Source organism: Clarias gariepinus, chromosome 10 (assembly GCF_024256425.1).
Source record: "Clarias gariepinus isolate MV-2021 ecotype Netherlands chromosome 10, CGAR_prim_01v2, whole genome shotgun sequence".
Classification (NCBI taxonomy): Eukaryota; Metazoa; Chordata; class Actinopteri; order Siluriformes; family Clariidae; genus Clarias; species Clarias gariepinus.
The window spans coordinates 11,448,031-11,464,344 of record NC_071109.1 but is presented as its reverse complement, the minus strand read 5'-3'; the positions used below and the strand labels follow the sequence as shown (position 1 = coordinate 11,464,344).

The following is a 16,314-nucleotide window of genomic DNA, read 5'->3' as shown; positions in this document are numbered from 1 at the left end:
TGCTTGTTGTTGCTAGACAGGATGGTTCAGAAATTGCTGATTTTCAGAAAACTGAATTTTTAATGTAGGGGTTAGGATTGGGGTTGTTTTAAGTTCTGGAAAGGGTGGATATTGGCAAGAGATTAGAGGTGTTAAAACAATCAATGTGTCCTCCAACTTTTCTACCCAGTGTTAACATTGTAAGTAAAAGTCCATATAAGCATATAACGTTTGCCATGGTATAGTGTAATGCTGGTGTTACTCAATAGTATTTCATTTATCAATGGATTTGACCTCAGCTAAATGGCTTTGATTCTTAGAAATAATTTTTTACCGTATAGATTGTGTTTAAGGAAATCCAACAGGAGTATAATTTGGATTGCTTAAATCAGTCAATTAGAGTCAACCCTCCATGACCCAGAATACATGGTGCTTTCATTGCAGCATGAACAAGTAGTAAAAAGTGCACAGGTGACTGTATGAATCCTGACTCGCCTGTGTTGTATTAGCCCTGCTTGGCACTTGCTCTCCACTGTGACTAAAGGAGCAGATGGAGGCGTCACAGGTGGGATAGGCTGCCACTTCTGTTCCTGGGGAAACGGAGAGAAATTAAGCCAAGAAGTCTATCTGAACGCCCCTCTCCTCGGCAGGGCCCGTGGCGTCTGAGCTCGGTGGTGATAAATGGATGTGCACAGACGCTAATCAAGCACATGCTCCAATGGATGACCGGATAGGGACAGCTTACATCTTGCATCGATATCAAGGTTTGAGTTCATGCAGTATCACTGAAGTATGATTCATTTCAGTAATAGAATTCATTTCAGTGATATATGAGACAATAAGAAATGAACCATAAAACATGAGCTAGGTTTGATTCAGGAATTGTGAAACATGGTCTACCTGCTAAAGACTGGAAGCACTGATGATGTCATGCACAGGCCAGGTCTTTAGTTTTTGGATGATTTATTTATTTTTATTTATCAAAGTGGTTTTTGAGGGGGGAAAGGGAGCTGGAGGAGGGAAGTATTATCAGAGGTTATGTGCAGAAGCATATGTTACTATACATGCTAGTTGTTAACTGACAAAACATTTATTATCATGTGCAAAATTTTTCCGTTTAAAAAAAAAAAACGGTTAAAGACATATTGTAGCTGCCATTAAGCATCCCACCAACTCATTTAAAATAAAACGGAAATATTGGATGAGTTGGATTAGGATTTGTCAGATTAAATATATATATATATTTTTTCCCGACCTGGTGTCACCTTGTTTATTACATATCTACTTGACAGGCTTTACAGTACATAATCCCGGTTTACTTAAATTTTTTTTTTTATTCATTAGTGTAGGTATATTTAAAACATTGTTTTGGAGGGCATCTTAATGCCTTTTATCTCGTTTAGTTAAAAAGCATTAATTACATGTATTATTTATAAACATTTGCATGTTGTATAAACATTTTATATATAATTCATGAGATAATTTATACACTTTTAGAAAAAGGGTACTTTATGCATTCCCATGTTTCTCTGGGACATCTGTTGTATGTTTAACATTAATCCTTCATGTGAAAATGTGAATTTATTGTACCTTTCAAACAAGGTAAAGATGAATGGTTGGCCCTTAAGGGCCACAATTGCACCATTTAAATCATTTGTAATAAAGCCTTTAGGTACAATGTATACAGGTACAATGTATAGAAGATACCCCAGCAACAAAGAAAGGTATAGTTTAGTATATTGACATATCTGATTATACATGAGCAGGTTAAATGTTTTATGTAGTAAAAACATCAGAACCAAGAGGAAACCTTAGGTTCTAAAAAAGGAAAAAAAGTATAAGTGTGAAAATGTGCAATTTCTACAATGACCACTGGCTGGCTCAAAAAGTGAGTCAATCTCCATAGAGCCCAATGTTAAAATGCCCAACTTTACAACAAAAATATTTGTTTACAGACACATACATTATTATTATTATTATTATTATTATTATTATTATTATTATTATTGTCGTTGTTGTTGTTGTTGTTGTTGTTGTTGTTGTGGTTGTTATGATTATTAATAATAATAATGATGATAATAATACTAAACATTGTTACATAGTGGTCTGCACAGGTGGAGTTTCCATTCATAACAACTACTTGATATTTTGGAATTTTTCCGTTCATGCACATGCCATCCTACACATCAAATGATGGATACTACCCACCCTGGGCACATGTTCACTGTTTCTGTAGCAATTTCTTAAGGGGTCGGGTTGCCAGTCAGTCTGATGCTCTTCCACACTATGGGCAATTTGAAAATGCCAGTAAGCCTAATCTGCATGTCTTTGGACTAAGGGAGGAAACCAGAGAACCCGGAGGAAACCCACCAGGCATGGGGTGAACATGCAAACTCCAAGTGCACAGATCTAAGGTGGAAATTCGAACCCCGGCCCTGGAGAAGCAAGGCGACGGTGCTAACCACTAAGCCACCATGCCACTCATGACTATACAAGGAACGTATCAATATTAAGCCATAAAATCATAAATAATTAGTGGAACTCAGGTGTCAAACCACTACAGTAGCTGTTTGCTATGCCTCATTGTAGTTTAATTTCCCACAAGAAATGTAGAAGATGACACGTGACGACATGTAGGGCATGAGTTCAATCCAATGTAAAACTATGTTAACATATAAATGAACGTTAGCCACCTCAGAATTTTGGCTAAGCTAAAGCTAAGCTTGCAAGCTCATGGTACCTGGGGTAATGTTCCAACCAAAACTGCTTCAGAAAACCTATGGTAAAGTTTGTCATGTTCTTTTTATATAGTCTGTGATCAGAGCATTGTAAAAAAAAAAAAAAAGGGGATTGCAGTGATTGTGGCGGGTCTGTGATGCCAGAATGGATGCTTTAAATATTTCAGAAATGTCTGATACACCAGAATTTTATCCCATGCCAGTTTTTTGACATTACTTTTGTTTTGAGGTGATGTTTTTAGACTTTGTTTTAGTATCAGTCCAAAAATGTGTTAAGGGCTGAGCAGAATGGGCAGACTGGTCTACAGTAATCTACAGTAATATAAAGAACCACCAATTACAAGTGTGGTGAGCAGGAACACATCTCAAAATGCAGGATGGAGTACAACAATAACCACGAACATGAATCTGAGCCCATAGTGGGCACGGGCTTGCTGAACCTGGGTAGTTGAGCATGGGAAAAATCTTGTGTGGTCTGATGAATTTTGATTTCTGCTGCGTCATATTGAAACGTCTAGAAAGATCAGTATTTGCATTTCAAATGCATAAATCCATGTTGCCAACCTGCTTTAGGTCAACAGTAGTCGTGGGGGAAATGTTTTCTTGGCACACATTGGGCCCCTTAATACCAACCGGGCAATAGCTGAATGCCTTTGAATTTAAATATTGTTGCCCTCAGCTTTCCCCTATCACATCTTTTTAAATTCCTCACTCATAGAAAAAGTGCTATACGCTCCCTTCCACATACAGTACATCAACTTACAGACATCAACAGTTGGCCAGTATTGCTTTGATTGACAGGGCAAAAAGGGTAATGTGGTTCCTTCTATCCATAAAGCATGTCCAATGTGGCTTCTTTGGCCCCCAGCAACAGAGAGCAATACCATCAGCATGTTTGTTTGCTATTCTAGAGGGTGTTTTTTCTATTTAATTTGATGCCGGTTTAGTGTAGGAACTTATTGGATAGGTCTTCAGAGTTTATTTGAAAACAGTTTCACCACCTGGTAGTCTTCGTGTTTAATTTTTTTGTGTCATGCTGCATTTCCATGCAATGTAGCCTGTAAATCATTTCTCCCTAAATAAATCATACCCACTTTTGTCTATGGGTGTGATAAGGAGGCGTGAAATATATACCTAGCGTACATATAACTGTTGTCTTGAAAAGCCATATTTTTTAGATAACCACTATCAAATCCTAGATCCAAAAACAGCAACACTTGAATCAACGCTGCATCGTTCATAAACTTGCATACCGACATCACTTAAATACCATGTGTTACCTTAACGAACATGAATATCTCATGCACGCTACCGGTAATTATTTATGACTGCTGCCATAATGTATGATGCCATGATAATGTTTTATGTCACATTCCAATTAGAAAGCATATAACTCATTCGTGCTTGTGAGCCAATCCAACCAATTGACATACAGCCATCAGTAAGCACTGACGAGGATCTCATTTTAGCTTTCTCCCATTAAATCATGCAGAGGTCAGGAGGAGGTCATCTGTGTGGGTTTAGTGCATCTGCTAATGCGTAGAGGGCGCACCTTAATTACATTAGGTTCTGGTTAAACAAAGATGGTGTATAAATGAATGTGTGAAAAATTAACATTCCTATTTCTTTTTCCCCTTTTTACTTGCCTACTCACAGCACAGTTTATTTAATAATTGATTGGGTCCCTTTGCTCCATAATCCTCTCTATTTACCTACACGTCTACAGTAAATCCAGCATGTTCATATGCACCATAAGTTTACCCTTCCTTAAACTGCTAAAGAATAATCACACAAATCACTTTCTCTCATCCTTATTACAAAAATCAATGCATAAATCAATTTGAAACCCATGTCACATGCATAATAAATATCATTGCTGTTACAGAGCTTAATTGCGAAGAGAAAGCTCTCCAGTCGCTTTTCCCGATCTCACCATGTTCTTCCCTTGGGTTTTATAACTCATTCGCTGCACTATAAGTCTTATTTAGCCTATGTGTTCTCTTTCTGAAGATGCTGGGTTATTAAGCTGTCTGGAATAGTCCCAGTTCAGCAAAAGGAAGTTTTGCTTTACTCGTTTTATTGCTTACTAGGGGGAATTGAACCTTACTTTTATCTGTGCTTTACAATGGGAGCCATCGCCCCACCTCCCAGGCTAATCATCTTCTAGATCGCTGCCACAATCACCAAGGGATTTTTGAATCGAGTTTTAATATTTGGACCTAAGCAAGAACTGCTTCAGAAGTTAATAAAGACCTCCACTGCACAAGCGGATTCTCCACAGCTACGACTGCTTCCTATCAAATTTTCGTTAGCAGTTCATGATCCTTTGACAGTGATCTCTGATAACAGCTGACTCAGTAATAGCTTGCACATGCTGATAATCTATCTGCTATGCGAACAAAAAAGGTCTGTTGTCACTTTTGACATGTTTTTTTTATTCATCGGCAGAGTCATAAAACTTTCCTTTGCAATTTAATTTCCACTGTTCTCTCAGCCATACTCTGTACACACAGTAACCTTCATTAAGGACAACCTTCACAAAAGGCGAGGGGAAGGAGAATGCTTTCCAATCTGCTTTCTGTTGTTGCCTATTCCAGGTGAGATATCATTCAAAGAAAGAAGCTGGCTTTCAAGGTCAGTCCAATGCTAAAGCATACACCATGTCCAATCAATGTGTCCTCCATTTACACCAATGGCATTTTGCCAGCAAGACGTGCTACGTGTCAGTAAAGACAGAAAGAACATTTGCGTTCAATAAAGTACATTAAAGAATTTGAAATATGATGCAATATTGTCCTGTTCAAAGGAAATACTTAAAAAAAAAAAAAACATGTCATTCTTATAGAACAAACATGTCCAAAAATCTATTTTGTATAAAAGTAAATCACAGAATGTTTGGCACCTACTACATAAAGTAGGGAAAACTAATATAAAGTAAAAAAATCAATCACACACCCACTGATTGCGTACTTTTTTAAATCTTAAATGTAAAAAAAAAATTAAGTTCAAGGTTTTTTTAAACACCCAAAACTTAAAATAATTAATTAATTGTGCAGTTTGTTTCCCGCAAAATTCCAATTAAATTTTTTCCTAAGTACTTTATTAAAGCATCTTGCATTTGCAATCTCATTTACAATCCCCTGCCAAGTTACTTAATGAAATTCATGCCATCAACACCCTCTGAACCACCAGCCAAAGACCAGCCCAAAGCAAGAATAAGCCAACTCTGTATTTTAACCTGGGTATGTGGGCTTTCTTTCCTTCGCCATTTTCCCCCAAATATGCCTGGTATGCATGGACATAAAGTTGCCAAGGTATTTATTATACATTCCAACTGTGTTTAGAAACTGATTCATGCAATGCTTCAATACAGCTTAAGATTCATGTACAGTAGATAATAAAAACTTTGGCACAGGCAAATAAATGCTTTGAGTAAAAGATGAAATAATTGATTAAATGATTAAAATGTTTTTTTATATATTTATTTATAACGAACTACTGTAAAGTACAGGTAAACACTGCACCTAATTAAAAAGCAATAAGTAATCTCGGGTACACGTTGTACAGTTTGATAAGAAAGCTAGGTGGTTTTATTTAGCAGCTCACAACTTTTTTCTTTTTTTTTCCATTTTGTCCTTTTTTTTTGGATGCAAAACCCAGCAGCCTTCATTATATATTTTTAATGTATTTATGTATTGATTTATTATTATTATTCTGAAAAGTATATGTAACATGGCATGCACACGACAGGGTTATAGTTGCCTGAGCATCTGCCATCTCGCTTGCCCTCTTTGGCTGGGGTGGGAAAAAAAAGTGCAACTTGTCACAAATATATCATGCTTATATTAATAACACTATTATCACATGAACCATGTGATAACTAGCTAGCGAACATGTGGGCAGCTGTATCACAAGCTAGCGTGTACATTAGCTAATGCGGCCATTATATGTAGCTTACATCTAGCATGTGTCAGGGGCTGTTAGCAATGTTTTATTCAGATTATGATAATTTTCTATCAACCAGCAAATTTAGCTTTTTTTTTTAAGAGGATTATTTGAAATGTTCACATTTTTTTAATGTGATGTTACTTTTGGGTGCTTACATTTGGCAGCGTTCTAATGTACGACAATCATACTGTATATTGACAATGAACAATTTGGGCAATGTTTTCCTGTAATTCAAAATCAATGTTGGTTTTCAGATATTGCATTGTATTTATTCATAAATGTGTGAAATTTGATGATTACAATTGAATGCTTGGTTCATGATGATATAGTAAGGTGTATAAAATTTCCACTGATATGAATTTACATTAATATTTTACCTAGTGTCTGCAATTTTATCTCATAATTATCTGAGTTCAAGCAGGTTTTTATTTAAAGTTTGGATATTGTGGTTTTGTCAAATGAAATAAACATTTCTAAATAGTATTGTGCTGCTGCTGCATGATGTTATTTAAAGTGACCCGGGAGATATTCACAAACTGTGATTCAAGGATACAGAGCATAATTTTTCCATTCACACTTAACCCAAATGGATAGAGTGTATTCTCCTAAGGGCATCCAGCCAGCATCGGGGCAGCCCTCTGGTATATTCAGCAAGCATAAGAAAGAGAAAATGTGGAGTCTCCCATATAGTTTCTATAAGGCAGCTTTATTAAAGGCAGTTCCACCTGTGAACCCCTGCTCACTGACATTGGTGGGCTGGGAATCCATCTGGTGGCACCACTGACAGGAGAAAACCTGCTAATTAGCTCACGCTGTAAAGGGGCCTGGTCGAGCCCAATCCCCAGCTGTCATTAAACACACTCAGAGAAAAGGAGAGAGAGAGAGAGAGAGAGAGAGGAGTATGGTAAACACTAGGGTTCTGCTGCTCTAATTCCTCTTTTCAGACATTGGGAGAAGCTGTGAATCCATTTACGAGCGTTGTGCTAGGTAGAAGACGAGCACCGCCCCCAGAAACATGGTGTGAAATGTCATTACATTGAGATGTATATGGTAATGACACACTCCGTTGTTGCTGCTCATGCCCATTTGATACATGAAAATCCCTTTGGCGTAGCCTTTGGCGCAGCTTTCTTTTTTCCAAAACCCTGTGGCAAAAAAATGACAAAACAACAAAAAGAAAAGAGTAATATGTGTTGCTACACAAGGCAACTATGGAATACCTGTTTGCAGAAATGCAAAGAGAGAATGCGAATACAGCAACCATCTTATGCTCCGCAAGCTTCAGGTAAAGGAGACAGACATCTGGTGCAGCTTCCTACTGGCACTAAAGACAGGAGGAGTTCGCTGCAAGCTGTTACCTTCGTCCAACATGCAGTAACGGATCTATCTCTACACCCCTGAAAAGGCATCGCGATTGCTCATGCATAATTGGCTCTGGCTTAAGCAATGGCAATGTGTATATTTAAAGAGGGTATAATTAGGCTTGAGTGATTCTTTTGGGAAGCATAAAAGGTTCAAAGACCCTCTCAGCTAATCAAAGTCTCTCACAGTGAGAATTGCCAGCCCTGTGTTCCCCTGGGTGAATATATTTACACACAAAGCCCACACGGGCCTTCTCATTCAACGATTAAATTACATTTCGCATCAGTCCAAGATCATAGCAGCTGTTTAGATCCAAATCAGTTCAGTCTCTTAACAGAATGGCCAGACCACGAGAGTCTAGACTTCACTAGGGAGCAGAATGGTCCCAGTCAAACGTGGGGGGCCCAGTCAGGGCTAGACACTGTCAAGAACCATCTTGGGTCATGAGCCAGTGGAGCAATTAGTATTTAATTCCCATCACAAACTGAAACTAAATAGAATTAAATCAAAATACTTAAATTAGTTTCTACCTTTTCTCACAAACATGCCAAAATAATGAAGTGTCTCGTTTGTATGGATCTCAGAATGACAAATAGAAAGAATATAAACAATTTCCTTTGATTGCTATTATTAGATTAGGATGTATACAGTATATATTGCGGATTAATATGCATTAAATGATTTTTACTTGTCTGACTGCATACAGTATATAAGATTTTCCAAAATATTGTCAGTATATAGGATGAATTAAAATTAAATTAATGAATTAAATAAGCATGTATGCAAATTATCACAAAAAATGACATCTATAAGCTATGAATAGGCTTATTAATTAAGAAATATATATATATATATATATATATATATATATATATATATATATATATATATATATTTGGATTTTAAAACCTACTACTCTATGGTATTGGGGCGATGTAAGTTGAGTCTTACCGTGCAGTGAGTAATTTTCATGATTGACTGCCTCACATGGAATACGTGCTTGGGAAGGGTTATAGTGCTTCAGCAGATCAACAAGAGACACTACACCATACGCTTTAAACATCCAAATCAGGACTTAATTAATGCAGAACTAATGCAGAACTGGCTAAGCCAGTGTTACATGAATAAGATTGGTGTACTAAGCTCTTCTCCTGGTAAGAGTTCTGAATTAACCAAAGCTTTCTTTAGGTATCAGCAGGGCAGCCAGCCAACACCACTAGTATAATAGTACAGACTAAAGCCATGAAAGCGATGGAATCTATGCAGAACATGAACTGATTTGTGCAGTGAATGTATTTAAACCAGGTGCAATCTTGTGGAGTATATTCTATCGCTCAAAATTAGGTGTCACTGCAGAGGATCTTGCCACTTGCTATTAAGAGACAAAAAGAAACAGAGGCCAGACATGGCTCTTAATTTCTATTGCTGGGAGGAATAGAACAAATACAGTATGACAACTTGCTGTATACCATTTTAAACATAATCATAATATTGGCTTGAACTAAATCAAAAATACTGATTTTGTATTCTTTGTATGATTTAATGATCATCCAGATATCAAATTCCTATACACAATTAAATTATTCAGATTGTTGGAGGAAAAAAAGAATTTAGAAATGTTTGATATATTAATATCTTATATAATAACGTAATATATTTAAAACAAGTTAAGAGGTGAGATTAAAAATTGCCCAGGGCATCTAATGTTTCTGAAATGATAATATAGTGTTTTAGATATTGTAGCAGTGCAGCACTTCAACAGTGTGAAGAATAATTTGCATAGCCATGTTACTTTATTAGCATAAGAGATGCGTTTACAGATCAAGCCAGCATGTGTTAAACCAGCACATTGGGCTATATTTGTTAAATGTTCATTGGTTTTACAAATTTACGACGTGCACTGGTATATATTGTACATATTGTGTCTTGCGATTATGTTAAGGAAAACATATGTTTATGTATGGAAAGAGTAACTCCACTCCATGGATTGGTTTGAATTTCATCATCACATCATTGATCATTTTCCTATCACAGCACAACTCAATTGGTTTTATTTTTTAACTAGAATAATAGTTCAGCATTGAGGATCATACTGTGTTTCTTAGACAAAGCTGTTGATATCAGTGAAGAACTCATAAATACACTTGATCCTAAGTCAAACTGATGCTCGTAGGAATAAAGAAATGCAGCTACAAAGCAACCAAGTACTGAAGCCATTAGGCATGTAATGATGCATTATGACACAATGCATCACAACACAAAAACGTGACACTATGCATCATGGAAATGTATGATTCTCATTGTGGAAATTGCTCTTCCATTAATTATGCAATTTATGCAATTGCACTCTTTGAACACCACTGCTTCCAATCTGTGCAAAGCAAGTAGCTGAAATATATAACAAGCATGCTGGTCACATGACACTTCATTTCATCTTTCATGGAAAGTCCAGATAGAGTTCTTCAGTAGGTTTTAAACAACACCAGCTCTGCAATGCTGCAGTAATGCAATGCTCCAATATATGGTGCTTGAGAATGAGAAAGCAGAAGTCAGACATTTTAGCCCACTTTGGACCTCTTTTTTCCTTTTTAAAGTGATGGCTCAGGAACTGCTACAGAGCTCATTATGGCTACTTTTACATCGCAAGCAAAAGTGGCCCATATTTGATTTACTGACCAAATCTAATTTTTGCTTGGCTGTTCATACTATGTATTCAATGTGACCTAAAGTATATCTGACATTAATCTGAAAAGATCATGCTCCTAAACTGACCTGCTTGCGCAAAGGATCAATGTGTCATGTTATGTGGTCAAGCTTGTTGTAATAAGGGCATGTTATTTTGCTACCTTTTTTGGCTTATATTCTTAGTTTCTTTAAATTTAGCTTTTTAACTTTTATCTTTCCTGCAACAATGTTCTCCTGTGGTCGCATTCAATGGTTTCATTTTAAATCACTTTAAACACAGACCTGTTGCAAAATGTTTCATTATGCGCTTTAACATTTTGCTCATGCAGGAAGATCCCCCCAAATGTTTGTGTTACCTCAGTATCCCATCCTTCACCCTAGATATTGCAAAATGATAATTAATGTTGTGTTGAATTGATGTAAAATTTGCATGAATCCCAATTCACTGTTTAGACTGTCCAGAGGTCTGACCAAAAAAATAAGAGATATGTATCTTAGGAACAGATATGGAAATATCCCAAATCATAACTGATTATTCTGACTTTTGACAAATTCATAATTGATTTTTCTGATCTGATATTTCATCATCTGTTGTTTATTCAAATAAAGTTTAGGGGGTTTGTTTGCCTATTTATTTATCATTCTCATCTCATCTTCATCTTCTTTGGGCATGAGGTGGGGTACACTCTGGACACGGTGCCAATTTTATTTATTTATTTATTCATTCATTTATTTATCATCTTCATCTTATCTTCATCTTCTATACCACTTATCATGTACATGGTCAAAGGGGGCCTGGAGCCCGTCCTAGGAGACTTTGGGCAAAAAGGAGGACACTCAGGACAGGGTGTCAATTTTATTTATTTATATTTAAAACATAGATCAAAACTTATACTGAATTCTGTCCATCATATTCAGCCTCTGTTCATATCTATTTATAATGAATTTGTTTATTGTTTATTTATTTATTTCAGTCACATCTTTTATTTCATTAAAAAAATTTCTTCAAAATATTTTGAGAATTCATTTGTGAAGGCAGGATCGTGAATAGAATCAAATTTTGACCCGAGTGAATGGTTGCATCCTTAGAAGTCACAATAACAAGAACTAAAAAGCAAAAGTAATTAAAAATCAAGGTTATTAACACACACACACAGCGAGAGAGAGAGAGAGAGACAAAAACAGGTCTTCACAAAATCTTTTTTTTTGTCTAAAGCAACATCGGGTTTCGAATATTTTTTAATTATTATTATTGTAATTGTTTTGAAAATCTGCGTTAGCATCCACCCTGTATCCTGCGTGAATATGACGGGCACGCGCACAGGGTTTCCTTGGTAACTCGCGCCTGCGTTGGCGTTCCCGAAAAAAGCGAAGAAGGTGGCGCGTGTGCGTGCGGCGCGCTCCCGTGAAGACCGCGCGCAGAGAGAGAGAGAGAGAGAGACTTCAAGAACGGGCAAGGAAACGGTACACGGGGAGGGGGAAAATCACGAAAATGCGCACGGAGGGTAAATGAAGGATGTTTCCTTCTTTCGGAAAAAACGAAGTGTCGTGAGAGGGGGAATCTTAAAGAACTGCGTAGGATTACGGTTTAGTAGTGCATTAGAGTCGGGTGTATAAATATTTTTTGGGGGGAAAGAAAATAACAGGAATGGAGGCTTTTTTAATAGTTCACCAAAGCAGGTGAGTCGTGTTTCTCTTTCCCTCTCTCTCTCCCTCTCTCTTTCATTTATATCATTTATAAAGAATGAATTCGAGTTCATGTGTTTCCGTTCTGTTTAAGCCAGCTGTAGAAAATAACGGTCGAGTTTTCGGTAAGTCAGACGTTAATCTCATCAGCGAATTTGAATGCAGCATGAAGTCTGGCGCGTGCACTTCACTGTGTCGGATGTGATGAAGAAAACATGCGATCGAGTCCCTTAAAGTTACCAGGCGAAGCGTTACAATGCGTCCACTGCGTATCTGCGTGCGGTACAGAACTAACAATAGCTCCATCTTTACACCTCGACAGACATCCGTAACCCCGTCAGCCTCCAAACACACCGGGCAACAGTTGTTTACATGCTGCGCGAGCTTGCCCGTGCCGTGATGTTATGTGCATAAAACGGTAAATGCAAAAACATGCATCATGCAAAGGAACGTAAACATTCGTTTTTAAGCAGATTGAAAAGATTCTCTATTGATTGCATGCATTTACTTACTATTTAATTATGCTGTCATGCTTTTGCACCATTTAGGCTCATCATCATCATCATCGCCTGATGTGTTTGTTGGTTTGTTTGTTTAAATTCATATTGTTTATTTTGCTGCTTTTGAATTCACAGACCTCCACAGGTTAACCGTCAGTCTCCAAAAATGTAGATGTAGAGATAAGTATGTAAAAAAGGCTAGGTTGAGATCCAGCCTGCAGGGGGCTTTGTGACCGCTTCCTTGTCTGGCATTAAGAAGAAATTATTCCGATCATGCCTTCTGGTGTTGAGCTTACAGACCCGACATACATACATACATGCAGCACACTAACTCGACTACGATTGATTCACACACTGCGACTAGACGAGTCAAACAGTGAAACCCTGGCACAAGTCCTGACTCCCTAATTCATTTATTTCCCCACAAGGTCAGTCAGTCAGTCGAAAGTGGCCGGTACGAACCGAGCACCTCTGAAAGTCACTGGCGAATAATTAGTTTAGATGTCACAGATGTTTTCCCGCGTACAGTTCTTTATCTGAGCTTTCGTTATCGGAGAAGATTTTAACAGGAAGAACGGGAAAAGGAGGGCAGAGCCGTGAGAGGAATAATGGGTGCCTCTGAGTTGTCATGGAGATATAGTGAATAAGCAATTGTTGCCTGTAAAGCCGAAGCTTTAAAGGGATTCCTAGTGCCACTGCATATCCATTCCATCTCAGCCCTCAGTACAGCACTTTGCTAACTGAATAACACAATCATCCACCTAATGCAAATGTGGACATCCGTGCAGTTTCATACCATTTAATAGCTTTATGGATCTTGTAGACATTATTCTATTTGGGTTAATCAAGTCGCTTCCTAAAGATGCTTTTCAGAGACCACTCACATTGCACTGTTTTTTCTTTCTTTTTCTTTTTTTTAAACTTGCAGGCTGTGTATTTATGCTTGGGCATTTGGTGTCTTTCGAAGGATTATGCACGGTCTTGCTTTTCAATTTCCCCTCTCAGTGTATGTCTCTATTTGTATTCGGTCCTCACAGCCTCTGCCTCTTTTGTGGCTCCAGTTGATTTAAATCTGTTCTGTCCTCACTTCTACCCAACTCATAATCACAGTTTGTATAGAACCTAAACAAAATGTAATTTATAATGTGGTGTATGGTTTCATGCAGGGTATTGCAAACTCCTAGTGCACATTATTATGAGAAAAAACTTTATTTTACATAAATTTTTGACATTGGGAAGACACTGTTATCTAGAGTTACATTTTTATTTTACTATACATCTGAGCAGGGTTAAGGGCCTTGCTCAAGGGCCCAACAGTGGCAACTTGGCGGTGGTGAAGTTGGAAACTGGGAGCCTCCCGATTACTAGTTCAGGGCCTAAACCACAGAGCCACTCCTGAAGGCATCCAAAATATGCAAAAATCTCCTTTAGAACACTTGAAATTGGGATGTGTCTGATAATTATGATCTGTAAAGTCTTCATAACGGCTCTAATCTGAGGTGCTGTTTGTTAATTGATGATTTGAGGCTGGTAACTCTAAATGAAGTTCTCCTCTGCAGCAGAAGTAAGTTTTGGTCTTGCTTTCCTGGGAAGGTCTTTATGAGAGACAGTTTCATCATGGTGTTTATTGGGTTTTGCAAATGCACTTGACAATACTCTTCTTGTAAGAATAGAAATAGTTTTGGAATCCGCAGTATTGTATTAGAATGTAGTAAAATACATCCAGTCTTGTGCCCAAACGTTTGAATAGTGTGTCTAACCTTTTGACTTACTTAAGTACTGTATCTTGGTTGAACTTCTCATGGGAAATGCATGCATTAAGGTGGTCAGATTTTACCTTTAAATTTTTTTTATAAACTATATGATGGCATGGTGGTGTAGTGGTTAGAATTGTCACCTTGGATCTCCAGGGTCCAGATTCGATTCCCAGCCAGGCTTGATTCCCCTCTTTGTGTGCATAGAGTTCTCCCTGTGCTTGGTGGGTTTCCTCCCACAGTCCAAAGACATGCAGATTAGGCTTAATGTGTGTGCCCTCAATGAATTGGCATCCTGTTCAGGGTGTACCCTGCCTCGTGCCCTAAGTCACCTGGGATAGGATCTAGGCCAGTCGTGACCCTGAATACAGAATAAATCTAAGTGTATCAAAGGTGAGTAAGTGTATGTTGGCTAAACTCCTTATGGTAAATGCATGCATCAGGATTAGCCTTACACCTCCAGGTTCGAATTACTGGCCAGGCTTGATTCCCACCCCTGTGTGTGTGGAGTTTGCATATTTTCCCCGAGAGGGAGTTTCCTCCGGGTACTCTGGTTTTTTCCCGCAGTCCAAAAACATGCAGATTAGGCTTTCCAGGAGAAATGATATAATGTCTAAAAGATATAATCATTTAGAAATGCTAATGAGTATTTACACCATTTCTTGTTTAAGCAGAGTAGAGCAGAGCGTAATTACAATATCAGTTGTACAGTCAGGAACTGCTTGTCAGCAGCAGCAGTAGCAAAAACTTAACTAAATGTTGGATTTTTAGGTGATTCTGCACTAATACATAGTATACAGTAAAAAAAAAAACATTACAGTACATTTCTTAAAGCCCAATGTGAACAATTCTAAACTTTCACCCTTCTCATGTTTTTTCATGCAATCCTGTATTCTGTGTATTAGAAAAAAAAACATGAATGTCGATAACTGTGCATGCTTGCAACACAGTTGTTCAAAATGGCAGATGATGTAGCTCAAGGTCGCCAGTCATACAATTCTCCTGGAAAAAGGCCACCCCCAAATGTGAGCCATCTACCTTGGCTTTAGAAAAAATTAAACAAGTAAACCTCCAACAAACAAAAATCCTAGCATGAAGAGTGTGGAATGCAAAATCTGTCACAAGGAGTGTGTGTACGAGGGTAAATACTAGTTGGTCTACAATGACAGTGTACATATGCCTTAACAGCTGTGTCATCTTTGTAGTATTATTATATTCGTGAATTGATTCTTACAGTATGCCTGGTTGATATACGTAAGTGTAATGTACTCTGGGTGTAATAATGGTGTAGGGTGGACCATGTGTTTATAGATTTTATTTCCTATTAATTAGAGCTGCATAATTTGATTTAAAAAAATCACATTGCAATTATATTGACACATATTGCAATTGTAGTTTAAACTGCAATATGTAACTATTTGTATTCAAATGTATTTAACTAGGCTAACAGCAAATAACCATCTACACAAATTCATCCCCTTAAGAGGGTGTTCGCCAAAAACTGTACTTACTGTATCACCTGGGCGGCACAGTGACTTAGTGGTTAGCACTGTGGATTTTCACCCTGTCTAGTGTGTACCCTATGCCCTAAGTCTCCAGGGATAGGTTCCAGGCTCTCACAACCCTGTATACAGGATGGAGCAATATAGACGATGAGTGAGT

At 37.6% G+C, this 16,314-nt stretch overlaps 1 protein-coding gene across 2 annotated transcripts in view; it reads left to right on the top strand.

The window, feature by feature from the left end:
- Nucleotides 1-12,187: 12,187 nt before the first annotated feature.
- Nucleotides 12,188-16,314, top strand: part of nlgn3a (neuroligin 3a) — a 188,342-nt gene continuing 184,215 nt past the window's right edge. For both annotated transcript variants that reach the window (XM_053506451.1, XM_053506450.1), the window contains exon 1: nucleotides 12,188-12,392. The gene's annotated coding sequence lies outside the window, so the exon portion shown is untranslated. The remainder of the gene's footprint in view (nucleotides 12,393-16,314) is intronic.